Source organism: Bufo gargarizans, chromosome 4 (genome assembly GCF_014858855.1).
Source record: "Bufo gargarizans isolate SCDJY-AF-19 chromosome 4, ASM1485885v1, whole genome shotgun sequence".
In the NCBI taxonomy this organism is placed as follows: Eukaryota; Metazoa; Chordata; class Amphibia; order Anura; family Bufonidae; genus Bufo; species Bufo gargarizans.
The window spans coordinates 279,042,467-279,068,515 of NC_058083.1; the positions used below are offsets into that span (position 1 = coordinate 279,042,467).

The following is a 26,049-nucleotide window of genomic DNA, read 5'->3' on the forward strand; positions in this document are numbered from 1 at the left end:
ATTTAGTTGCAGCCAAGATTTTTTTATAGAGAAAAATGTTTTTAAAGTTTTGTTTTGCAGTGAAAAGATTTTCACTCTGTGCGAATGTGCATAGAATCATGTAGTCCTATAATAGAAATTAATCAATGCATGATTTTACTTGATTATCAATAAACAAAATATGTTTGAAGTCCAAAGAGAGCCACATAGCAAGAAACTGATCTTCTTGTCAAATACAGTTTTACTAATTATCCGGATTCTAAGGCAATCATACAAACATAATCATTCACCTCACGCCTGGAAGCATAAGTCTTGTTCTTTTGATGAATATTTATAAGACAGTGTAAAGCAGCCTACTTTTCCCTTCAGGCAAGACAATTTGGAGTTCATCAATATGTATTACCAAGGACTTTTATAAAAGGCACTTCAAAGGAATTTCATCAGGCATTCCTTTTGTCTAGATTTCTGTTAGACTGGTACTTCCTTTTGACAAGTATCAATAAATTATCCTCTGATGACTGGAAACTTGATGTCTTATTCAGAAAGCCCCTCATACAGCATTATTTGAACTATACTTTAGCCTTCCAGTGAACTTATTTTAATCTAATATGTCATTTAAAAACTTGGAAATATAGAAATGAAACTAAACAGTTACACATACAAAATAATCTTGAGGAGCAAATTGCTGCCTTGCATTTGAACTTTTCACATGCACCACCATAATTAGTAAATTATTCATAAAATAGCTTATATAATGTGAGTTGATATATTTGGTGTTAACAACTGCTTACTACGTTTTGACATGTACGTCAATCGTCAATGCAATTGCTTGAGCAATCATGTGTACCCAGAAGACATGCAATTAATGGTATAGCAGCTATAATTGACAGCTAGCCTCTGATACTAGTGTTAGATTGGAGAAAACTCTGATCCTGACCATTTAACATAGTTCATGCAGATCATGATGCTGACAATGGGTTCTGACAAAGCCCCTTGGGCTAAATAGTACATGCACATGCATTAATAATTCCCTTGCCAAGGGAGCATCTCATACATCCTAATGGGGAAGCACTTTAGCAGCCAAGGGCATACAGTATCAGCTTTAAAACAAAACCAAGATAATAGCTCTAGCCGTAATTTAGCCCTACCAAAAGCAGGCTGAGGTGTGATATGCATAAGCTTGAAGCTTACAAAGGGTGGTCAGTAGTGGACAAGCTGTAGTATCCCACTAGGTAAATGTGGGCACTAGACAAGGGTAAATTGGGCCACGTTGTTCCTCACCTTTTGTGGAACAGAGTCATTGTATTTTATATGATGTTTTTATGTGTATTTTTCCTGTTTTCTCCAGTACCCGGCCTGTTAGGGGTAGTTCCTCCTCTTAGACAGTAGAGGGAGCTAGGGAACCCCTTAGTATATATTGTCAGGTCCAGGACAGGAAGGTTTCAGTCCAGAAGGGAGTGAAGCTAGCTCTTTAGCTAGAGAGGAGCTGAGGATCAGTTCCAACATGCAGCTAGATAGCCCAGGTTCCTAGCTTGCATCCAGGGGAAGAAGTTGCCTCCTGAGAAACCAAGTTCCTTTAAAAGTACAGTGCAGAGCCAAGTTTATTTATTTATTTAGCTAGAGAGGAGCTGAGGATCAGTTCCAACATGCAGCTAGATAGCCCAGGTTCCTCGCTTGCATCCAGGGGAAGAAGTTGCCTCCTGAGAAACCAAGTTCCTTTAAAAGTACAGTGCAGAGCCAGGTTTATTTCCAGCCAAATAGAGAGCTGAAGGGCAGAAGGATATTCTACAGCAAGGAGAGATATACCAGAGGAAGGTTTCCCTACCAGAGGATAAAGCCAGCAATAGGGCATACGGGCCTTGGAGAAAGCCAGACAGGAACTGAGGAAAATACAGCCTGATCTGTAAGTGTTATTCCCTCTGAGTATCTTGCAAGGACTTTGCCTGCCGTTTATATAAAGCCTGCCTGTTACAATCTTTTATATGTGGAACCAATCAAAGACTGTAAATAGTTGAACTGTTTCAGTAAAAGGAAGTTCTGGTTCACTGCAACTTGTGTTCCTCAATTATTACTACAATAAATCGGTGTGCTACCATTACCGGCACTGGCGTCACAAACTTAAAGGGATCTTGCCACCGGCACATTAAACCTGCAACACCCAGGGCACCTCACCTACAACCCGGCCTGGTCCCTATACAAAGAGAGTGCCCCAGAGAATCCATGTGCCAGCCTCTTCATCACTGTTGTACACCTGCACAGGGTATATAAAAAACTGTGAGTACCAAAAACACCCTTGGTTAGTAACTACCCCTGTGACCTCACCATCGCTCACCCTGCAGGGCTGCATACCGCTTATTTGGGCGTCACAAACAGGATACAAATATTTCTACGCAACCTACAGAATCTGAACTGTGTGCCATTATTGCTTACTAAGTGATAACTGCCCTATCTGTTTATTTGAAAATTGTTGGGCCAAGAAACTGTGGAAATTTGCTGTGTAGAACTGTGCACTGTGGACTGTTTGCCGAGCCACCGCTTGCTGTCAGTGAATTGACAGCATTATGCTTAAAGATGGCCGCCTAAGCTGACTGGAATTATTGCTGCGTCATGGCTGTATTGTATTGGCGGGAAGAATTTGGCGCCTTCTGCTGAAGAGAGCGGGAAAAACTGTATTTTCGTGCCACTGCCTTTAATTTGCATATTATGCCAAGATGGACTCCTCCACCCCCATGTTGGAGTACCTAGGGGGGGCGGCCTCCCGGAGCAGTGGGAGGTCTTGTGTGAAGTCCTATGTGCCTCCCAGTGGTGTGCAGAAGAAGGTTCGGGAATGTGAGTCTCCTGCCGGAATGGCCTTACCTGCGAACAAGACCCCGGAGCCTGAGATGATCGAGCCTGAGATGATACTCCGGGACCGGAGAGGCCACCTTGTTTCCCATCGTGGTCGCAGCCCGACCCGTGCCTTGGCTAGCGTGGGGGGTTTATCAGGCCCTCTACGCAATGGCCCTTGCTGATGGCCAGGATACACGCCGCGGCAATACGAAAGACTACTGAGAATAAGATATATTTCAAGGAGCTTGCGAAAACAGTGTATGAGCACCAGGCGAATACTCAGCCCCATCTGGAGAGGAGGATGAGAGTGGTGGTCATGTTTGATAAAAGCCGCAGTTTCAGGGTTCATCAAGTACTTGTCCACAGGCCGAGACCTTTATGTGAATCAGAGGTCTGTGAAAGCAGCTATTTACTAGAGTTGAGCGAACACCTGGATGTTCGGGTTCGAGAAGTTCGGCCGAACTTCCAGGAAATGTTCGGGTTCGGGATCCGAACCCGATCCGAACTTCGTCCCGAACCCGAACCCCCGAACTTTTCGGTACTAAAAAGGCTGTAAAACAGCCCAGGAAAGGGCGAGAGGGCTGCAAAAGGCAGCAACATGTAGGTAAATCCCCTGCAAACAAATGTGGATAGGGAAATGAATAAAAATAAAAATTAAATAAATAAAAATTAACCAAAATCAATTGGAGAGAGGTCCCATAGCAGAGAATCTGGCGTCACGTCACCCACCACTGGAACAGTCCATTCTCAGATATTTAGGCCCTGGCACCCAGGCAGAGGAGAGAGGTCCCGTAACAGAGAATCTGTCTTCATGTCAGCAGAGAATCAGTCTGCATGTCATAGCAGAAAATCAGGCTTCACGCCAGCCACCACTGCAACAGTCCATTGTCATAAATTTAGGCCAAGCACCCAGGCAGAGGAGAGAGGTCCCGTAACAGACAATCTGGCTTCATGTCAGCAGAGAATCAGTCTTCATATCATAGCAGAGAATCAGGCTTCACGTCACCCACCACTGTAAGAGTCCATTTTCATAAATTTAGGCCCAGCACCCAGGCAGAGGAGAGACGTCCCGTAACAGACAATCTGGCTTCATGTCAGCAGAGAATCAGTCTTCATATCATAGCAGAGAATCAGGCTTCACGTCAGCCACCAATGCAACAGTCCATTGTAAGATATTTAGGCCCAGCACCCAGGCAGAGGAGAGAGGTCCCGTAACAGACAATCAGGCTTCACGTCAGCCACCAGTGCAACAGTCCATTGGCATATATTTAGGCCCAGCACCCAGGCAGAGGAGAGAGGTCCCGTAACAGAAAATCTGTCTTCATGTCAGCAGAGAATCAGTCTTCATGTCATAGCAGAGAATCAGGCTTCACGTCAGCCACCACTGCAACAGTCCATTTTCATAAATTTAGGCCCAGCACCCAGGCAGAGGAGAGAGGTCCCGTAACAGACAATCTGGCTTCATGTCAGCAGAGAATCAGTCTTCATATCATAGCAGAGAATCAGGCTTCACGTCAGCCACCAATGCAACAGTCCATTGTCAGATATTTAGGCCCAGCACCCAGGCAGAGGAGAGAGGTCCCGTAACAGACAATCAGGCTTCACGTCAGCCACCATTGCAACAGTCCATTGGTATATATTTAGGCCCAGCACCCAGGCAGAGGAGAGAGGTCCCGTAACAGAGAATCTGGCTTCATGTCAGCAGAGAATTAGTCTGCATGTCATAGCAGAGAATCAGGCTTCACGTCACCCAACATTGGAACAGTCCATTGGCATATATTTAGGCCCCGGCACCCAGACAGAGGAGAGGTTCATTCAAATTTGGGTAGCCTCGCAATATAATGGTAAAATGAAAATAAAAATAGGATTGAATGAGAAAGTGCCCTGTAGTACAATAATATATGGTTAAGGGGAGGTAGTTAATGTCTAATCTGGACAAGGGACGGACAGGTCCTGTGGGATCCATGCCTGGTTCATTTTTATGAACGTCAGCTTGTCCACATTGGCTGTAGACAGGCGGCTGCGTTTGTCTGTAATGACACCCCCTGCCGTGCTGAATACACGTTCAGACAAAACGCTGGCCGCCGGGCAGGCCAGCACCTCCAAGGCATAAAAGGCTAGCTCTGGCCACGTGGACAATTTAGAGACCCAGTAGTTGAATGGGGCCGAACCATCAGTCAGTACGTGGAGGGGTGTGCACACGTACTGTTCCACCATGTTAGTGAAATGTTGCCTCCTGCTAACACGTTGCGTATCAGGTGGTGGTGCAGTTAGCTGTGGCGTGTTGACAAAACTTTTCCACATCTCTGCCATGCTAACCCTGCCCTCAGAGGAGCTGGCCGTGACACAGCTGCCTTGGCGACCTCTTGCTCCTCCTCTGCCTTGGCCTTGGGCTTCCACTTGTTCCCCTGTGACATTTGGGAATTCTCTCAGTAGCTCGTCTACCAACGTGCGCTTGTACTCGCGCATCTTCCTATCACGCTCCAGTGCAGGAAGTAAGGTGGGCACATTGTCTTTGTAGCGTGGAGCCAGCAGGGTGGCAACCCAGTAGTCCGCACATGTTACAATGTGGGCAACTCTGCTGTCGTTCCGCAGGCACTGCAGCATGTAGTCGCTCATGTGTGCCAGGCTGCCCAGGGGTAAGGACAAGCTGGCCTCTGTGGGAGGCGTATCGTCATCGTCCTGCCTTTCCCCCCAGCCACGCACCAGTGATGGACCCGAGCTGCGTTGGGTGCCACCCCGCTGTGACCATGCTTCATCCTCATCCTCCTCCACCTCCTCCTCATCCTCGTCCTCCTCGTCCTCCAGTAGTGGGCCCTGGCTGGCCACATTTGTACCTGGCCTCTGCTGTTGCCAAAAACCTCCCTCTGAGTCACTTCGAAGAGACTGGCCTGAAAGTGCTAAAAATGACCCCTCTTCCTCCTCCTCCTCCTGGGCCACCTCCTCTTCCATCATCGCCCTAAGTGTTTTCTCAAGGAGACATAGAAGTGGTATTGTAACGCTGATAACGGCGTCATCGCCACTGGCCATGTTGGTGGAGTACTCGAAACAGCGCAACAGGGCACACAGGTCTCGCATGGAGGCCCAGTCATTGGTGGTGAAGTGGTGCTGTTCTGTAGTGCGACTGACCCGTGCGTGCTGCAGCTGAAACTCCACTATGGCCTGCTGCTGCTCGCACAGTCTGTCCAGCATGTGCAAGGTGGAGTTCCACCTGGTGGGCACGTCGCATTATGAGGCGGTGAGCGGGAAGGCCGAAGTTACGCTGTAGCGCAGACAGGCGAGCAGCAGCAGGATGTGAACGCCGGAAGCGCGAACAGACGGCCCGCACTTTATGCAGCAGCTCTGACATGTCGGGGTAGTTGTGAATGAACTTCTGCACCACCAAATTCAGCACATGCGCCAAGCAAGGGATGTGCGTCAAACTGGCTAGTCCCAGAGCTGCAACGAGATTTCGCCCATTATCACACACCACCAGGCCGGGCTTGAGGCTCACCGGCAGCAACCACTCGTCGGTCTGTTGTTCTATACCCTGCCACAACTCCTGTGCGGTGTGGGGCCTGTCCCCCAAACATATGAGTTTCAGAATGGCCTGCTGATGTTTACCCCGGGCTGTGCTGAAGTTGGTGGTGAAGGTGTGTGGCTGACTAGATGAGCAGGTGGAAGAAGAGGAGGAGGAAGTCGAGTAGGAGGAGGTGGCAACAGGAGGCAAAGAATTTTGCCCTGCGATCCTTGGCGGCAGAAGGACGTGCGCCAAACAGCTCTCCGCCTGGGGCCCAGCTGCCACTACATTTACCCAGTGTGCAGTTAGGGAGATATAGCGTCCCTGGCCGTGCTTACTGGTCCACGTATCTGTGGTTAGGTGGACCTTGCCACAGATGGCGTTGCGCAGTGCACACTTGATTTTATCGGATACTTGGTTGTGCAGGGAAGGCACGGCTCTCTTGGAGAAGTAGTGCCGGCTGGGAACAACATACTGTGGGACAGCAAGCGACATGAGCTGTTTGAAGCTGTCTGTGTCCACCAGCCTAAATGACAGCATTTCATAGGCCAGTAGTTTAGAAATGCTGGCATTCAGGGCCAGGGATCGAGGATGGCTAGGTGGGAATTTACGCTTTCTCTCAAATGTTTGTGAGATGGAGAGCTGAACGCTGCCGTGTGACATGGTTGAGATGCTTGGTGACGGAGGTGGTGGTGGTGTTGGTGGTACATCCCCTGTTTGCTGGGCGGCAGGTGCCAACGTTCCTCCAGAGGCGGAGGAAGAGGCCGAGGCGGCAGCAGCAGAAGAGGCCGAGGCGGCAGCAGCAGAAGAGGTAGCAGGGGGAGCATGAGTGACTTCCTTGGTTTTAAGGTGTTTACTCCACTGCAGTTCATGCTTTGCATGCAGGTGCCTGGTCATGCAGGTTGTGCTCAGGTTCAGAACGTTAATGCCTCGCTTCAGGCTCTGATGGCACAGCGTGCAAACCACTCGGGTCTTGTCGTCAGCACATTGTTTGAAGAAGTGCCATGCCAGGGAACTCCTTGAAGCTGCCTTTGGGGTGCTCGGTCCCAGATGGCGGCGGTCAGTAGCAGGCGGAGTCTCTTGGCGGCGGGTTTTCTGCTTTTGCCCACTGCTCCCTCTTTTGCTACGCTGTTGGCTCGGTCTCACCACTGCCTCTTCCTCCGAACTGTGAAAGTCAGTGGCACGACCTTCATTCCATGTGGGGTACTAGGACCTCATCGTCCCCTGCATCGTCTTCCACCCAGTCTTGATCCCTGACCTCCTGTTCAGTCTGCACACTGCAGAAAGACGCAGCAGTTGGCACCTGTGTTTCGTCATCATCAGAGACATGCTGAGGTGGTATTCCCATGTCCTCATCATCAGGAAACATAAGTGGTTGTGCGTCAGTGCATTCTATGTCTTTCACCGCTGGGGAAGGGCTAGGTGGATGCCCTTGGGAAACCCTGCCAGCGGAGTCTTCAAACAGCATAAGAGACTGCTGCATAACTTGAGGCTGAGACAGTTTCTCTGGTATGCATGGGGGTGATGTGACATACTGATGGGGTTGGTTTTCAGGCGCCATCTGTGCGCTTTCTGCAGAAGACTGGGTGGGAGATAATGTGAACGTGCTGGATCCACTGTCGGCCACCCAATTTACTAATGCCTGTACCTGCTCAGGCCTTACCATCCTTAGAACGGCATTGGGCCCCACCATATATCGCTGTAAATTCTGGCGGCTACTGGGACCTGAGGTAGTTGGTACACTAGGACGTGTGGATGTGGCAGAACGGCCACGTCCTCTCCCAGCACCAGAGGGTCCACTAACACCACCACGACCATGTCCACGTCCGCGTCCCTTACTAGATGTTTTCCTCATTGTTATCGTTCACCACAACAACAAAAATATTATTTGGCCCAATGTATTGTATTCAAATTCAGCTGAATATAAATTTGAGGCCTAGTATTTAGGCGCTGGGTGACTGGTATAGATTTAGTGACAGAATTAGACTTGGAAATGCACAGTAGCGTGTGTGTGAAGTTATTCTGAATGACCCTATGTGCACCTTGAATATTATATACCCTTTTAGGGATAGATTTCAAATAGCTCTGATACAGCAGAAACCACTAAATTATGAAATTGCTAAATTGGGAATTGTATTTCAACCCAGAACAAAAAATGTGCTTTGACGGACACTAAATAACTTGCCCAGCCAGAACAGTACAGCGGTAAAGACAGATTTAGCGGGATATAAATTTGAGGCCTAGTATTTAGGCGCTGGGTGACCGGTATGGATTTACTGACAGAATTAGACTTGGAAATGCACAGTAGCGTGTGTGTGAAGTTATTCTGAATGACCCTATGTGCACCTTGAATATTATATACCCTTTTAGGGATAGATTTCAAATAGCTCTGATACAGCAGAAACCACTAAATTATGAAATTGCTAAATTGGGAATTGTATTTCAACCCAGAACAAAAAATGTGCTTTGACGGACACTAAATAACTTGCCCAGCCAGAACAGTACAGCGGTAAAGACAGATTTAGCGGGATATAAATTTGAGGCCTAGTATTTAGGCGCTGGGTGACCAGTATGGATTTACTGACAGAATTAGACTGGGATATGGCCAAAAAATAACCACACTATTGCTGGTTAAATGCACTTGGTGTGACAGCTTGACCAACCACACTACTGAGGGTTAAATGCACTTGGTGACGGGCACAGCTTGCCCCTGATGTAGTATATGGCCAAAAAATGAACAGACTATTGCTGGTTAAATGCACTTGGTGTGACAGCTTGACCAACCACACTACTGAGGGTTAAATGCACTTGGTGACGGGCGCAGCTTGCCCCTGATGTAGTATATGGCCAAAAAATAAACAGACTATTGCTGGTTAAATGCACTTGGTGTGACAGCTTCACCCTGATGTAGGCTGTAGCCAAAAAACAACCACACCATTGAGGGTTAAATGCACTTGGTGACAGGCGCAGCTTGCCCCTGATGTAGTATATGGCCAAAAAATGAACAGACTATTGCTGGTTAAATGCACTTGGTGTGACAGCTTGACCAACCACACTACTGAGGGTTAAATGCACTTGGTGACGGGCGCAGCTTGCCCCTGATGTAGTATATAGCCAAAAAATAAACAGACTATTGCTGGTTAAATGCACTTGGTGTGATAGCTTCACCCTGATGTAGGCTTTAGCCAAAAAACAACCACACCATTGAGGGTTAAATGCACTTGGTGACAGGCGCAGCTTGCCCCTGATGTAGTATATGGCCAAAAAAGAAACAGACTATTGCTGGTTAAATGCACTTGGTGTGACAGCTTCACCCTGATGTAGGCTTTAGCCAAAAAACAACCACACCATTGAGGGTTAAATGCACTTGGTCGCAGCTTGTGCTGGCGCACCACAAGACACAAAATGGCCGCCGATCACCCCAGAAAAAAGTGACTGACAAACGGTCTGGGCAGCCTAAAAACAGTGAGCAATTGAATTTCAGCAGCCCAATGATGCACAGCTGCAGATCGATCGATTAATCAAGTCCTTTGGAGGAGTTAATCTGCCTAATCTCGCCCTACTGTCGCAGCCGCAACCTCTCCCTACGCTAATCAGAGCAGAGTGACAGGCGGCGCTATGTGACTCCAGCTTAAATAGAGGCTGGGTCACATGGTGCTCTGGCCAATCACAGCCATGCAATAGTAGGCATGGCTGTGACGGCCTCTTGGGGCAAGTAGTATGACGCTTGTTGATTGGCTGCTTTGCAGCCTTTCAAAAAGCACCAAGAAAGCGTCACAAAAGCGCCAAGAAAGCGACGAACACCGAACCCGAACCCGGACTTTTACGAAAATGTCCGGGTTCGGGTCCGTGTCACGGACACCCCAAAATTCGGTACGAACCCGAACTATACAGTTCGAGTTCGCTCATCCCTACTATTTACCCGAATGTTTGCATAACCTCCGCGAAGGGGAAGAAGTAGAATTTACCCCTGCCGAGGGCCTGAGGGGTCCATATGCCATGGCAATAACCCGTCCTAAGCCGGGACCAGAGGATTGGGAAGAGCCTGAGGAGCCTGCCAGTCCAGAATGCGAGCCTGAGATTCCAGCGGAACCCGCTCACAATACTTATCAGGAGAGGGGTTCCTTCACCGGCCCTAATATCTTCTGGCAGCCCACAGTGCTAGAGAAACGGGTGAGTCCCTATCCCTTACCTGAGTTGCCCCGCAGGGAGAAGACACAAGCGGAGATGGAAAATATGCAGAAATTCCACGAGACCCTTGATGTCCTGTGGCGAGGAAAGAGTCAAGACTCAGCAACGGTACCTGCTGCGACTGCACCAGATCCCTGCAGTGAAGCATCGCATGAGACTCTGGAAGAACAGATCACCAGGCTAGAAATCCATCTTGATGGCCTCCGACAAATTGCTGCGTCTAGGGTGGCACCAACACCACCTAACAGTAGCGATCCATCCGAGAACTCTGATGTGCCCGGGCCTGCAGAGAAAGATCCCGTTGCCACCAGTTCAGCGACCTCTATGACTGTGCCAGGAGAAAAACTCTGTTATACCAGGAGTCGGGTCCGTCATATAAGGCCAGCGTCACCCAGACCCACGGAGCCTCCTGCATCGTTAACCCCTAGGCTTGCGGAGCCTATACCATTGACAGGCCCATTTGTTCTACAGTTGCTAATACCATTTTGTGGGCCCAGCCAAGTATTAATCCACACAGGCCACGACTCAGAGCGGAACCAGGATGTACCACGTCTGACGACCAGTATGAACTGGACATGTAACTGTGAGTAGGCCTGCTAGGCCATAATTGCTGAAGGACCCTTACAGTGAATTTAACAGTTTCAGGACAGGAGTACCAGTGAACTTCAAGGTTTTAATATTTCATATTATATCCAATAAACACATGGATGCATTTCTGCATATTCAGCTTTCATCAGCATCGCTTACAAGCACCCGCAGGGATCTATTTCACTTTGATTCTAATTATACACCTATCAGTACATAAGCAAACAAGCATATGGCTTGCCATGATCGCCAGTATGCCCAATCACTCCACTCCCCACTATGATGATTGGCCAGTGGGAAACAACTAGCAATGCACAGGTTTATAGAGGCAGCAGCAGGCAGTCATCACGCAGTGGTGGGGGTAAAATTTAATTTTCCCAGGTGTGGGAATTTTTCATCAAGTTGCCAGAGGACGTGAGCATGGGCAGAAGGTAAAGCGCGGCCCTGTGTCAACACATGGAATGTCACCATAAAGTGGCCTGGGAAAACCGTGGCGCTAATGTAGTGGTACAGCCTGACGCATCTCCCAGCGACCCTCCCCCCTTTTCCAGCATTCAGGGCTCTACCTCCTCAGGAGACGAGAGCTGTGTTTCATTCCTATTGTCTGCAGGTCCTGATTCTCCTCCTCCTCGTCAGGCATTTTGCCAGCATTCAATCACTGAGGTGATTGCAAAAAGACAACAGTATGCATGCACTCATCCAATGGGACAGAAGCTGAACATGCTCCTGGCCAAGTTACTGATACTTCAGTCCTTCACTTTCATGCAGTTGACTCAGAGAACTGATGGCTTGTGTTGAGCCAAGGTGGAAAGTCCCAAGCCGTCACTACTTCTCTAGAAAAGCTATACCAGCCCTGCATATGTATGTACTTCAGAAGGTGGGCCAGTCCTTGAGCCTGTTGGTGTCTGGTATAGTTCATGGCAACGATGACGTGTAGAGCTGTAACTATGGTCAAGGACAATATATGTCCTTTACGGCCCAGTGTGTGAAACAGATGATTTAACTGTCTGCATCAGACACCGTCTACGGAAAAAGTACACTGGATGTCACAGATATTTTAGGGATGCGCACACTTTACACAGAAGACGTGGCACGGATAATTTAACTGTCTGCAGTGGACACCATCTATGGAAAAAATACACTGGATGTCACTGATATTTTAGGAATGAACACACTTAGAGGAGGAGATGTGGCGCAGATAATTTAACTGTCAGCAGTGGATAACGTCTACGAAAAAGTACACTTTATGTCACTGATATTTTAGGGATGCACACATTTTAAGGAGATGATGCAGCGGGGATAATTTAACTGTACGCAGCAGACCCCGTCTATGAAAAAATTACACTGGATGTCACTGATATTTTATGGATGTGCACACATTACACTGGAAATGTGGCAAGGAAAATTTAACTGTCCGCAGCTGACACTTACTACTGAAAAAGTACACTGGATGTCACTGATAATTTAGGGATACACACAATTTAAACTGGAGATTTGCCGCAGCTAATCTCACTGTCCGCAGCGGACAACATCTATTGAAAAAGTGCACTGGATTTCACAGATATTTTTGGGATGCGCACATTTTACACTGGAAAGTGTGGCACTTTTAATGTCACTGTCCGCAGAGGCCACTGTCTATTGAAAAAGTACGCTGGATGTCACAGATATTTTTTGGGTGCGCACACTTTACACAGCAGATGCGGCATGGATAATTTAGCTGTACGCAGTGGACACCGTCAACGGAAAAAGTACACTGGATGTCACAGATATTTTAGGGATGTGCACACTTTACACAGAAGATGTGGCAGGGATAATTTAGCTGTACGCAGCGGACACCGTCTACTGATATTTTTGGAATGCGCACACTTTACACAGAAGATGCCGTGCGGATAATTTAGCTGTACGCAACGGACACCGTCTACAGAAAAAGTACACTAAATGTCAGATATTTTTTGGATGCGCACATTTTACACTGGAAAGTGTGGCACTTTTAATGTCACTGTCCACAGAGGACACTGTCTATTAAAAAAGTACACTGGATATCACAGATATTTTTGGGATGCACACTTTACACTGGAGATGTGGAACAGCTAATCTTATTGTCCGCAGCAGACACCATCTATTAAAAAAGTACACTCGATGTCACATATTTGTTTGGGATGCGCACACTTTACACAGCAGATGCGGCACGGATAATTTAGCTGTACGCAGTGGACGCCGTCCACGGAAAAAGTCCACTGGATGTGACTGATATTTTAGGGATGCAAACACTTTACACAGGAGATGTGGCGTGGATGATTTAACTGTTCGCATTGGACACCATCTACGAAAAGTACACTAGATGTCACTTAAATTTTAGGGATGTGCACGCTTTTGACAGGAGATGTGGCGCAGCTGGTGTCAATGTTTTAGCGGACACCATCTATTGAAAAAGAACACTGGATGTCACATATATTTTTGGGATGTGTACACTTTACACTGGAGATGTGGCACGGATAAATTAACTGTGCGCAGCGGAACCTGTTTATGGAAAAAGTACAATGGATGTCACTGATATTTTAGGCTGGGTTCACACTTGAGTGTATTTGATATGCGCTTTTTTTGCGCATTTTTGTGCGCGTTTTTGTCCATAGTCAACGCGCGTATTGCGTGCGTTTGTGTGATTGACAGCAGTGTTGTCCAATGAAAATATTGGAAGGTGTCTAATGTGAGAGAAATGCAGGTGGGAAATTTCATGTGTGTTGGGAGAGTGGATTGTTTGCAGTCCTGGAATTCTCCAGAAGGCGACCAATTGCGGCAATTGTTGCAGCAATCCATCTCAGACGTTTCGGGTGAAGGAGAGAGAGCAGGCGACGCTTCTGGGTCCATCCTGTCATTGCCAATCGACAGGAAAGGGGACAGTTCTGGGCATTGTACGAGACCCTCCGGGCCCATGAAGACAAATTCTTTTCCTACACGCGTTTGTCCATCACCAGGTTTGTACATATACAATAGTTATAGTAGTGGGGTTCCAATTGTGAAGGTACCAGTTTTTAACAGCTTTGATGAGCTCCTGGTGTTGTTGGGCACCCGTTTAGAACGTCAGGACACCTTCATGCGGGACAGTATACCACCAGCGGAAAGACTGATTATTACTTTGCGGTAAGTAGACTCTAATTGTGGCCTTATAAAGCATTTGCATTGAGTGGTGACTGGATATTAGTGTGGCCTTTGTTATTTTCTACTGGTGGTTGTGATGGCATATAGATACCATACATACATAGTTTACCCACATTTTTCCATACGGAACCACTCACTTCGAAATAAGAGTCCCAAAAACTTTGCAAATGTTTTTTTATTTTTTTTGAAAAGTAATAATATCTTACAGTTCCTCAAAAAATGTGCATACTGTCTTTAACAAAATCCACATAACTATCGTACTTTTTAACTTAAAATTATTAGGTAATTTTCCTATATTAACAATGAAGGTCGAACACCCCTGATGCACCAAATTATGTATGCTATTTCTCAAAGGTTTTGGTATTGTGGGAAGGCAAAATGTGGCTCTGGATCCCGCATGGCCTCTCTCATTCCGCCTGATTGATGGGCAGGTTGCATTTGAGTGGTGGTGGAGGTGTTGTTGCCCATGCTGGTGGAGGGATAGCTGTATGATGATTGTGGTTGTGTGTACCATGTGTCGTGAGGGTGTGGTATGTTAGTTTGTGGGTATGTTTGTGATGTGTATGTGTGAGTGGGTGGTGGATGTTGTGATGGATGTTGTGGTGGATGTTGTGATGTCATAATTTGGAATGAAGCTGTCTATGGCCCTTGTTATGGTATCCCTCGCTTCAGTTATGCGACTTCTGGGCACTTGCTGCATTTTTTCCTCCAAACTAAGTAAGAAAAGGGCATCACTAGAGAGTTTGGGTGCTGGATGGGCAAGTGCATCCAGGCATGCAATTAGCCGGTCCTCTTGGCGATCTGCTCTTCTCCTTTTTGGACGGTGAGTCCGAATGTTTTTGGTTTCCACGACAGGTGGGGCAGGCTGTGTGGGGGTTTGGAATGGAGGGGTGGGATCGGTGGAGGAGGACTTGGTGGCCCCGTAGACGCACAGGCCTCACTGTCCCTGAAGACCTCCTCCTCTTCCTCCTCATGCTGTTGACTTTGCGACCAGCTACTATCAGTGCTGTGAACATGAAAATATACATAAGTATGTGCAAGATATGAAAGTGAATGCATGTCATACCACACCCTCTCCTGCATGTGTATGGACTGGACTCACCTACACATTTCAGTGCATGGTATTAGAAAGGCCATTTGCTCCGCATAGACATAGCTGGACCGTGCACTTGGCGAAGCTCCTCTCCTCTGTTCCCTCTCCTTGCGCCGATGACGAATGAAGGCATCTTTGAGGCTCTTCCAGTTGGTTTTTAGTAAGTTTACTATAATAAAAAAAAACATCCATTAATTTTTATCTTTATTTTCTCACATTTTTTTCAGCTACTTAGCTACTGGCCAATGTTTGATCAGTCTTCACTACACCTTCCAGATCGGGAAATCCACAGCCAGTGTGATCGTGACGGAAACCTGCATCGCCATTTGGCATGTCCTTCATGCTGCTGTGATGGGCCAACCAAACAAGGAGGAGTGGCTGAAAATTGCGGATACTTTTCAGCAAACATGCAATTTCCCGAACTGTGTAGGAGCAATTGACGGCAAACACATCCGCGTTCTGAAGCCAATGAGCAGTGGCAGTCAGTTCTTTAATTATAAAAAATACTTTTCTGTTGTTCTTTTTGCGGTATGTGATGCTAACTATTGTTTCCGTTACATCGATGTGGGTTCCTATGGAAGCAGCTCTGACTCTGCTGTTTTTGGGCATTCTGACTTTGGTCAAATGCTCATTACTAATGCCCTTGACCTTCCCGGGAACACCACACTGCCTGGCACCACTTGGTTGCTCTAGGTGAGCATCTTATGAGGCCATACTCCAGCCGCGGTCTCTCCATTGCACAACGTGTTTTTAATTATCGTCTGACAAGAGCACGCAGGGTGGTGGAATGTGCATTCGGCATATTATCCAACAAATGGCGAGTTCTGCACTCACCCATACATCTTAAATTGGAGACCGCCATCTCGGCTGTGAAGGTAGCATGTGCTCTTCACAATTTTGTCAGACAAAAGGGATGGCTTCAATTTTGAGGATTCTTTGAGCCATTCCATGGAGAGTCCGATTCACAGCGGTGTTCGTGGGAAAAAAACATGGTGCCGCCATTCGGGACCACTTCACTGCATATTTCATGTCACCACAGGGGGAGTTACCTTGGCAAATGCAAACCATATAAATTTATATAATTTTGTCTTTTTCAGCTGCAAAGATTGTTTCTTTATCTTGTAATATTCCATTTTCTTTGTTTATTGTAATGGCTGAATTAAAAGATTTGAAGAGTGAATTTGTGCAATGCCGCTTTTTCACCTATATAGTGCCCCTTGTAGAAGCCCCAATAGTGCCCACCAATTCTCGTCCATTAACAAGGGAAAACAATGTGGGCGGAATTAGGGGTCCCATTTATGTGCCCAATACTCGTCCATTAAAAAAAGGGAAAACAATGTAGGCGGAATTAGGGGTCCCATTTATGTGCCCAATACTGGTACTGTAGACATACAATCACCTATAATATGCCAGTGCTGCAATAGCCCACAAGCACAATAATGTTTCAACGTAGACAATATCCATATCAACTTTATAACAAATCCAAACCACAAATGTAGGCCAACATTTGAATTTAAAATACATTTCCAGATTGGAACAAGTGCAAATTGAGCATACTGGCCCACTACATTGTGCCAGAATGTGGGTGACGGGGAACCATTGACTGGCCATATACTAGAACAGGGATGGTGAAGCTGCAGCCCTCCAGCTGTAGCAAAACTCCAACTCCATGTATGCCTGGACAGGCTACAGCAAGTAAAATACAGCACAGCATATTGGGAGTTGTAGTTGGACAACAGCTGGAGGGCCGCAGGTAGAGCTGGGCTGGACTATTACATATAGTTTTTACACCAGTGCACACAAGGAGTTCCTTTTTACACTCAGAACACACATGTCAATACCTTGGCCTTCTTTCCCTGTTTTGGATAATATCTTCCACTGTGGCCAGATGCTTTGTCCAATGTCCTCCCATACATGCTGCCTGCTTCTCCTGTTTTTCTATTTGGCATCTTGGATGTCATACAGGCAGCGTTTTGCCTGCACAAGCCTGATCAGTGTCTCACTATCACAGCCTGCTTCCTCCATCTTGGTCAGGCTAGACATTTGCCTATCACTAGGGTGTGGCCTTATTGCCTGTTGCTATGTGCCAAACGCGCGTTCGTACGCACGTTTTTCTGGTCACAAACGCGCAAAAGAACATATTTGCGTGTTCCTATGCAATCCTATGGCCGCAAACGCGCGACAAAACGCCCCAAAGAAGCTCAAGACCTTTTTTGAGCGTAGGGCGTTTTTCAGCGTGTTCAAACGCGCTGTAAAACGCTCAAGTGAGAACCAGGGCCATAGGGAAGCATTGGTTTTCATGTGTTGAGCGTTTTACAGCGCGTTTGAACGCGCTGTAAAACGCTTAAGTGTGAACCCAGCCTTAGGGATTTGCACACTTTACACTGGAGATGTGGCAAGGATAATTTAACTGTCCGCAGCGGACATCATCTACGGAAAAAGTACACTAAATGTCACAGAGATTTTAGGGATGCGCACACTTTACGGCTGGAGATGTGGCACAGATAATTTATCTGTACGCAGCGTTCACTGTCTTTGGAAAACGTACACTGGATGTCATTGATATTTTAGGGATGCGCACACTTTAAACTGGAGATGTGGCGCAGCTAATGTCAATGTCCACAGCGGACAACGTCTATTGAAAAAGAACACTGGATGTCACAGATATTATTTGGATGCATACACTTTACACTGGAGATGTGGCACGGATAATTTAACTGTCCGCAGCGGACACCATCTACGGAAAAAGTACACGAGATGTCACTGATATTTTAGGGACACACACACTTTACACTAGAGATGTGGCGCGTCTGGTGTCATTGTCCCAGTTGGCACGTCTATTAAAAAAGTACACTGGTTGTAGCAGATATTTTTTGGATGCGCACCCTTTACACTGAAAATGTGGCGCAGCTAATCTCACTGTTCCCAGAGGACACCGTCTACGGAAAAAGTACACTGGATGTCACTGATATTTTAGGGATGCGCACACTTTAAGCAGGAGATGTGGTGTGCATAATTTAACTGTCATGACTAAGAACACTACTGTTCGAAACGCGTAGATCTTTGGGAACAAGTGGGAACCAGTGTCACTGTTTGCTGTACCTACCTGAATTTTGGTGATAAATAAAGATCGGGATTATTCACAACGTCCATGTCTGGTGCTGGAGCCTTTCTTCTATCTTGTGGATTACTGGAGATGTAGCACTGGTAATGTCACTGTTCGGAGCGGACCCTGTCTATTGAAAAAGAACAATAGATGTCACAGATATTTTTGGGATGCGCACACTTTACACTGGAGATGTAGTACTGGTAATGTCACTGTCCGCAGTGGACAACATTTATTGAAAAAGTGCACTGAATGTAACAGATATTTTATTGAATGCGCACACTTTACACAGGACATGTGGCACGGATAATTTTACTGTCCACGGCGGACAGCGTCTACGGAAAATGTTCACTGGATGTCACTGATATTTTAGGGATACGCACATTTTACACAGGAGATGTGGCGCAGATGATCTAACTGTACGCAGTGGGCACCATCTACGGAAAAATTACTCTGGATGTCACTGATATTTTAGGGATGCGCACACTTTACATAGGAGATGTGGCGCAGCTAATTTAACTGTCCACAGCGGACACCGTCTACGGAAAAAGTACACTGGATGTCACTGATATTTTAGGGATGTGCACACTTTACACAGGAGATGTGGCATGCATAATTTAACTATCCGCAGCGACCTATCAGATGCTATTTAGCACAGGATGTGCTTAAAATATATATTGCTGCTGTTACACACAATCGTCCTTAAAAGGGGTCTGTGAAAAGTTATTCTAATAAAATTCTTCCAATAACACTCCCTACACTCTGTCCCTTCCTATGCAGAGCTCTCCTTAAGACTGAGCAATTTAGCGCAGGTTGCGCTACACACAAATATTGCTGCTGTCACACACAATAGTCCTTAAAAGGTCAATTGGGTTCGGTTGTTTGGTGACACACAATACTGGGGCAGTTTTTTGTGTATAAAGATGTTCATAGGCGTCAGCGCTTTTGTCCCAACATTTAACAGGTAGGCACATAGATATGCCACACATAGTATAGTTCCTCCCATTTTGTTTCGATGGTAGAACTCTTCATAGGGCAACGAAGGCGGTGCTATGTTTGCATACAGGGCTGGCCTTTTAGAACCCACACAGTACAGGTAGCATGAGCTTTGACCAGACAGTTTTGCAGAAAGGGGCGGCACAATATTTTCCCGCTCTTCAGGGGGTGTCGCTAACTTGTCCACAGTGATGGCGCAGTATTATTTTTCAAATCAGAGCACCGGTAGCCATTTTAATTGCCTAGAAACAGTCTATTCACTGACAGCAAGCAGTTATAGTGACACACGAATGTTGGATTTTCTCACTTTTAACACTGCGATTTTGATGCTGGGGCACCTCCATATACTTTTCAAGCAGTTTAAACAGTTCTGTATCCCAAAACAGCGCACAATAAGCAAAAGTCTCTCAATCAAATAAAGGGGCTTATTCACATGCGACAGTCTCTCAAATATGGCGCAAGGGTTAATATCATGTTCGTGACACCAATAAAAGGTGCCCTTGATGTTAGGGGTGCTTAGGGTACTTGTTGCGGCTGAGTCCCTTGATGGTTTTTGTCGTGACGCCAGTACCGTTAATGGTGATACAACCATTAGTAGTAATAAAGAGGTAGACAGTGGTAAGATGCAACTCAGAACTTTTACTTTTGGTGACTTTGGTTGCAGCAGTACAAAAATGCAGTCTCTTGATGGTACAGAGTTGATTTTGCAAATCCACTGTTTCTAGGCTTTTCAGGTTTTAGTTTGGAGCAGTGGGTTATTTTCAATATCAGTGCAATTTTGGTGAGGTTGCCGGAGGCTATGGTATCCTTCACCTGAATATCCCAAAGATCCTTTATGCCTGGTTTGCGGCTTTTATCCTTTGGATGTATATAAGTCTGTCCTTTTGTCCCTTGCTGGACTAAAACTTTTCCTCAGAGCTGACGTGCTAGATCTGCACCTTTTCACTTTCTCAGCATCAGCCTTCCAATCACTGATCTCCACACTGACCTGTTTCTGTCCCCACTGAACCTGAATTTGTCCTCCACTCTACTGACTAACAAGGCCTGAATAAGGTATATATAAGACCTAAGTTTTATCCCCATCTAGTGGTGGAGTGTATAAATTACACCTAATCTACCTGTTAACAGGGATTTTGCAGATACATAAATACAAAATCATACATTACAACATAGTACTATTGACAAGGTAAAAAGTGCTTTTAAGCAGTGCCACACACACGTAGTGGGACGCTGCAACAGCAGTATGAGAAAGCCACTGAGTGGCACAATGACAGAATCTAGAGGTGATGGATGCAGCAGCAGGATCATGAGAAGGCCACCGAGTGGCACAATTACAGAGTCTGTAGATGGCAGCAGTATGATGACACCACCGTGTGGCACAATGACAGAGTCTGGAGGTGAAGGCAGCATCATGAGGTTGTCCTTGTTTTCATGAACTTTTTGTATATTTGTTGTTTCATAATATATATTCTCCTCACACTTTCAGATGTCACACGATCTCACACAACGTTATTCAGTCAATACAGCAAAATGAGTTTTTCAGTCATCCATCATAAAAAAAATATAAAAAAAACACTTTGAAAGAATGGCACAATGACAGAGTCTTTAGATCGCAGCAGCATGAGGAGACCACAGAGTGGCAAGGTGACATAGTGTGGAGATGGCAGAAGCATGAAGAGACCACAGAGTGTCAAGGTGACATAGTGTTAATATGGCAGAATCAGGATACCACAGAGTGGCAAGCTGACAGTGTGGAGATGGCAGCAGCATCAGGAGACCACAGAGTAGCAAGGTGACATATTGTGGAGATGGCAGCAGCATGATGAGGCCACAGAGTGGCAAGGTGACATAGTTTGGAGGTGGCGGAAGCATCAGTAGGCCACAGTGTGGCAAGGTGACATAGTGTGGATATGGCAGCAGCATCAGGAGAACACAGAATGGCAAGGTGACATAGTGTGGAGATAGCAGCAACATGAGGAGGCCAGACATAGTGTGAAGATGGCAGCAGCATGAAGAGACCACAGAGTGGCAAGGGACATAGTTTAGAGATGACAGAAGCATGAAGAGACCACAGAGTGGCAAGGCGACATAGTTTGGATATGGCAGCATCAGGAAACCACAGAGTAGCAAGGTGACATATTGTGGAGATAGCAGCAGCATAAGGAGGCCACAGAGTGGCAAGGTGACATAGTGTGGATATGGCAGCAGCATCAGGAGACCACAGAATGCCAAGGTGACATAGTGTGGAGATAGCAGCAGCATGAGGAGGCCACAGAGTGGTAAGATTACATAGTGTGGATATGGCAACAGCAGAACAAAAAACTGGATTAGGACAGCACCACTAACTTGAAGACACTTCAATGCTAATAGTGGTGATCGCGGCGTCAGGTCCCGGCCTCAGGCCCCAAAAAAACGTAGATAGACTTTAGAAAGATCACGGCACTCTCAAACTTCAAAATTCAGTGTTTTATTACACCAAAGTAATCAGCAACGTTTCGACATCCAAGTCTTTCTCAAGCTACATAAAGTTTACAAGTGACTCCCAAAACATTTATAGGGGTGTACACAGGGGTTGGGTGGAGGGGGAACGACGTTCCTGCACTTTTTTCATGGCAGGAATGACATTCCCTTTCAGCCTCAAGCCAGGAGAACGCGGCTGAAATCAGATTCACAAGGGGCGGAGACGAGGCCCTGCGTGAAGCGCACTGTGCAGGGCAGGCTAAGGGAGGAGGAGCGGCTTCAGTTGAGAAGACAGAAGTAGAGGAAGCTGTCTGTGCGGTGCTGCTGCCTGTGACTGCCTCACTGTGACTCCTCTCATGGTGCCCCGCCCCCTACTGACATCATCTCCTTCACTTCTTCAGTCGGCCAGATACGCTGCGAGTATGTTCAGTCACTTCACTTCGGGCAGAGCGTTCACAGCTGACACATAGCTACGAGATCATTTAGAATGTCTTTCAGAAAAGTTTGTCCTGGGATTTGAACTCACAACCTCTACACATCAGAGGAAGGCATTTACCCTCACAGCCATGAAAGCTGTCTAGGTAGCTGCTTAAAAAAATAAAAAATTAAAAAAATATAAGACTTCTACTTATACCTAGTGTACTGATACCTAGTGTACAACCATACACATGACAGCTGCCCCAACACACCCAGCTCTGCTACATCCATACACAGTGGGCAAAGTTACCTACAGTAGAAGTCTTATATGATTTTTTTTTTAAGTAACTAGTTAGACAGCTTTCATAACTGTGAGGGCATATGCCTTGCCTCTGATGTGTAGAGGTCATGAGATCGAATCCCAGGACAAACTTTTCTAAAAGTGTTTCTTTTTTTGTTTGTTTTTTTAAATACCGGACTGTTACTTTACTGCCACGGGGGAGGGGGGCTATTGGCGCCATGATACTGGCACATGAAGGGGGTAGGAGAGAGGCACTTGATACTGGCACATTAGGGGACAGGGGGAGAGGATGGTACTATGATATTAGCACATGGGGGGGCAAGAAATGGACATGAATCATGAGGGGCAGAAATGTGAAATGATGGGGGGGGCAAGAAATGGACATGAATCATGAGGGGCAGAAGATGCTGCTAACTTCGCACCAACAGGTAGGCTGGTGCGAAGCAGGTGGTCTACCATAGTCACATTTGGCTCCCGACCTCCCACAGCTTCCACCCTGCTGACTCCTGGCCACACTAGCAACTTGCTGGTTCAGCTGCTGCCTGATGTGCAAGCTGCCACCCTCTTCTCATGATGATGACGAAGCCCCTTCTTCACATGGCTCTCAAGTGCGATTGTCTTCATCATCATCGAGTAGTGTCTGCACATCACTGATGTATGCCTTAATGGCCTCTGGGTCAGGAGCCCGACCACTCACAACACAAGCTCTGGTGCCACTCTCCTCATCACTTCTTGCCCGCCTGGTGGAGGAAGTGGCGGAAGTGTCCTCCACATCTTGGCTGGGCAGTAGCTGCTGACTGTCCTCTAGTAGCTAATCCATGCTGAAAAGTGAAGCTGAGCCCACTGCATGTAGTACTTCTTGCAGTGATGGAACAGAAAAGGCCGGAGGCAGGTTGAGGACAGGCGAGGGCACAGTGCCTGATCCCGGGCCATGCCAACTAAGGGATTGTGTCTGACAAACCCACTGACTATTGGCTGGGGGTGTCTGATGTCACTTGGGATGACGTGGATGACCGAATTAACCACTCAAGAACTGCAGGGTTGCTGTTCAAGACACGACCGCTCTATGACATCGGGAGCTTATGGCCTCTCGCTGTGACTACTGCTACGACGACCCCTTACTCTGCTGCGAACCTCTGTGCATGGCCTGGCACTTCTCTGCCTAACATACTTATAGCTGAACTAAACAAATTAAATGGAAATTAAAACACCCCTAAAAGTGAAGAATATATATTTTCTTTTTGTACTGAAATAGGCCACTAAATGCTTTCACCACAATTAACTGCTGAAATGCACTGAGAATATATATTTTTTGTTGTACTAAAATACGACCCTATATGCTTTGATCAGAATTTTGTACTGAAATAGGCCACTAAATGCTTTCACCACAATTAACTGCTGAAATGCACTGAGAATATATATTTTTTGTTGTACTAAAATACGACCCTATATGCTTTGATCAGATTTTTTTTAAGAGTAACGTGCGTATATGCGTATATATATTTCTTGCAGTATTAAAACACGCCCCTATATGCTTTACCAGAAATAACTGCAGCAGTGAACTAAGAATATATATTTCTTGTTGGAATGAAATAGGCCACTATAATATTAAACCAGAAAACAATTAAATAGTGAAGTGCATATATAATTTTCTGGTAGTACTGAAATACTGGTTTCACCAGAAATAACTGCAGCAGTGCAGTGCGTATATATTTGTCTTTTTTTACTGAAATATGCCCCTATACTCTTTCAACAGAAATAACGGCAACAGTGCAGTATGTACAGTCAAGTCCATAGATATTAGGACATCGACACAATTCTAAGATTTTTGGCTCAATACACAACCACAATGCATTTGAAATGAAACAAACAAGATTTGCTTTAACTGCAGACTGTCAGCTTTAATTTGAGGGTATTTACATCCAAACAAGGTGAACGGTGTAGGAATTACAACAGTTTGCATATGTGTCTCCCACTTGTTAAAGGGACCAAAAGTAATGGGATGATTGGCTTCTCAGCTGTCCCATGGCCAGGTGTGTGTTATCGTCTCATTATCCCAATTACAATGAGCAGATAAAAGGTCCAGAGTTCATTTCAAGTGTGCTATTTGCATTTGGAATCTGTTGCTGTCAACTATCAAGATGAGATCCAAAGAGCTTGTAACTATCAGTGCAGCAAGGCATCATAACGCTGAATAAACTAAACAAACCCATCAGAGAGATAGCAAAAACATTAGGCGTGGCCAAAACAACTGTTTGGAACATTCCTAAAAAGAAGAAATGCACCGGTGAGCTCAGCAACACCAAAAGACCCCGAAGACCACGGAAAATAACTGTGGTGGATGACTGAATAATTCTTTCCCTGATGAAAGCACCCTTCACAACAGTCAGCCAGATCAAGAACACTCTCCAGGAGGTAGGTGTATGTGTGTCAAAGTCAACAATCAAGAGAAGACTTCACCAGAGTGAATACAGAGGGTTCACCACAAGATGTAAACCATTGGTGAGACTCAAAAACAGGAAGGCCAGATTAGAGTTTGATCAAACAACATCTAAAAAAGCCTTCTCAGTTCTGGAACAACATCCTATGGACAGATGAGACGAAGATCAACTTGCACCAGGGTGATCGAAAGAGTATGGAGAAGGAAAGGAACTGCTTATGATCCTAAGCATACCACCTCATCAGTGAAGCATGGTGGTGGTAGTGTCATGGCGTGTGCATGTATGGCTGCCAATGGAACTGGCTCTCTTGTATTTATTGATGATGTGACTGCTGACAAAAGCAGCAGGATGAATTCTGAAGTGTTTCGGGCAATATTATCTGCTCATATTCAGCCAAAGGCTTCAGAACTCATTGGACGGCGCTTCACAGTGCAGATGGACAATGATCCAAAGCATATTGCAAAAGCAACCAAATTGTTTTTTAAGGGAAAGAAGTGGAATGTTATGTAATGGCCAAGTCAATCACCTGACCTGAATCCGATTGTGCATGCATTTCACTTACTGAAGACAAAACTGAAGGGATAATGCCCCAAAAACAAGCAGGAACTGAAGACAGTTGCAGTAGATGCCTGGAAGAGCATCACCAGGGATGAAACCCAGCGTCTGGTGATGTCTATTCCAGACTTCAGGCTGTAATTGACTGCAAAGGATTTGCAACCAAGTATTCAAAAGTGAAAGTTTGATTTATGATTATTATTCTGTCCCATTACTTTTGGTCCATTATGGGAGGCACATATGCAAACTGTTGTAATTCCTACACCGTTTACCTGATTTGGATGTAAATACCCTCAAATTAAAGCTGACAGTCTGCAGTTAATGCGCATCTTGTTTGTTTCATTTCAAATCCATTGTGAAGGTGTATAGAGCCAAAAATCTTACAATTGTCTAAATTTCTCTTTTTTTTACTGTAATACGTCCCTATACGCTTTCACA

The 26,049-nt window shown here is 46.0% G+C and overlaps 1 long non-coding RNA gene across 1 annotated transcript; it reads right to left on the reverse strand.

Annotated features, from left to right (window-relative positions):
• Positions 1-15,156: 15,156 nt before the first annotated feature.
• Positions 15,157-18,558, reverse strand: LOC122935605. Its single transcript, XR_006388805.1, has 3 exons — positions 18,442-18,558; positions 15,345-15,504; positions 15,157-15,248 (listed from the first exon to the last, which is right to left on the reverse strand). It is a non-coding gene; the product is annotated as an uncharacterized LOC122935605 (long non-coding RNA).
• Positions 18,559-26,049: the final 7,491 nt, after the last annotated feature.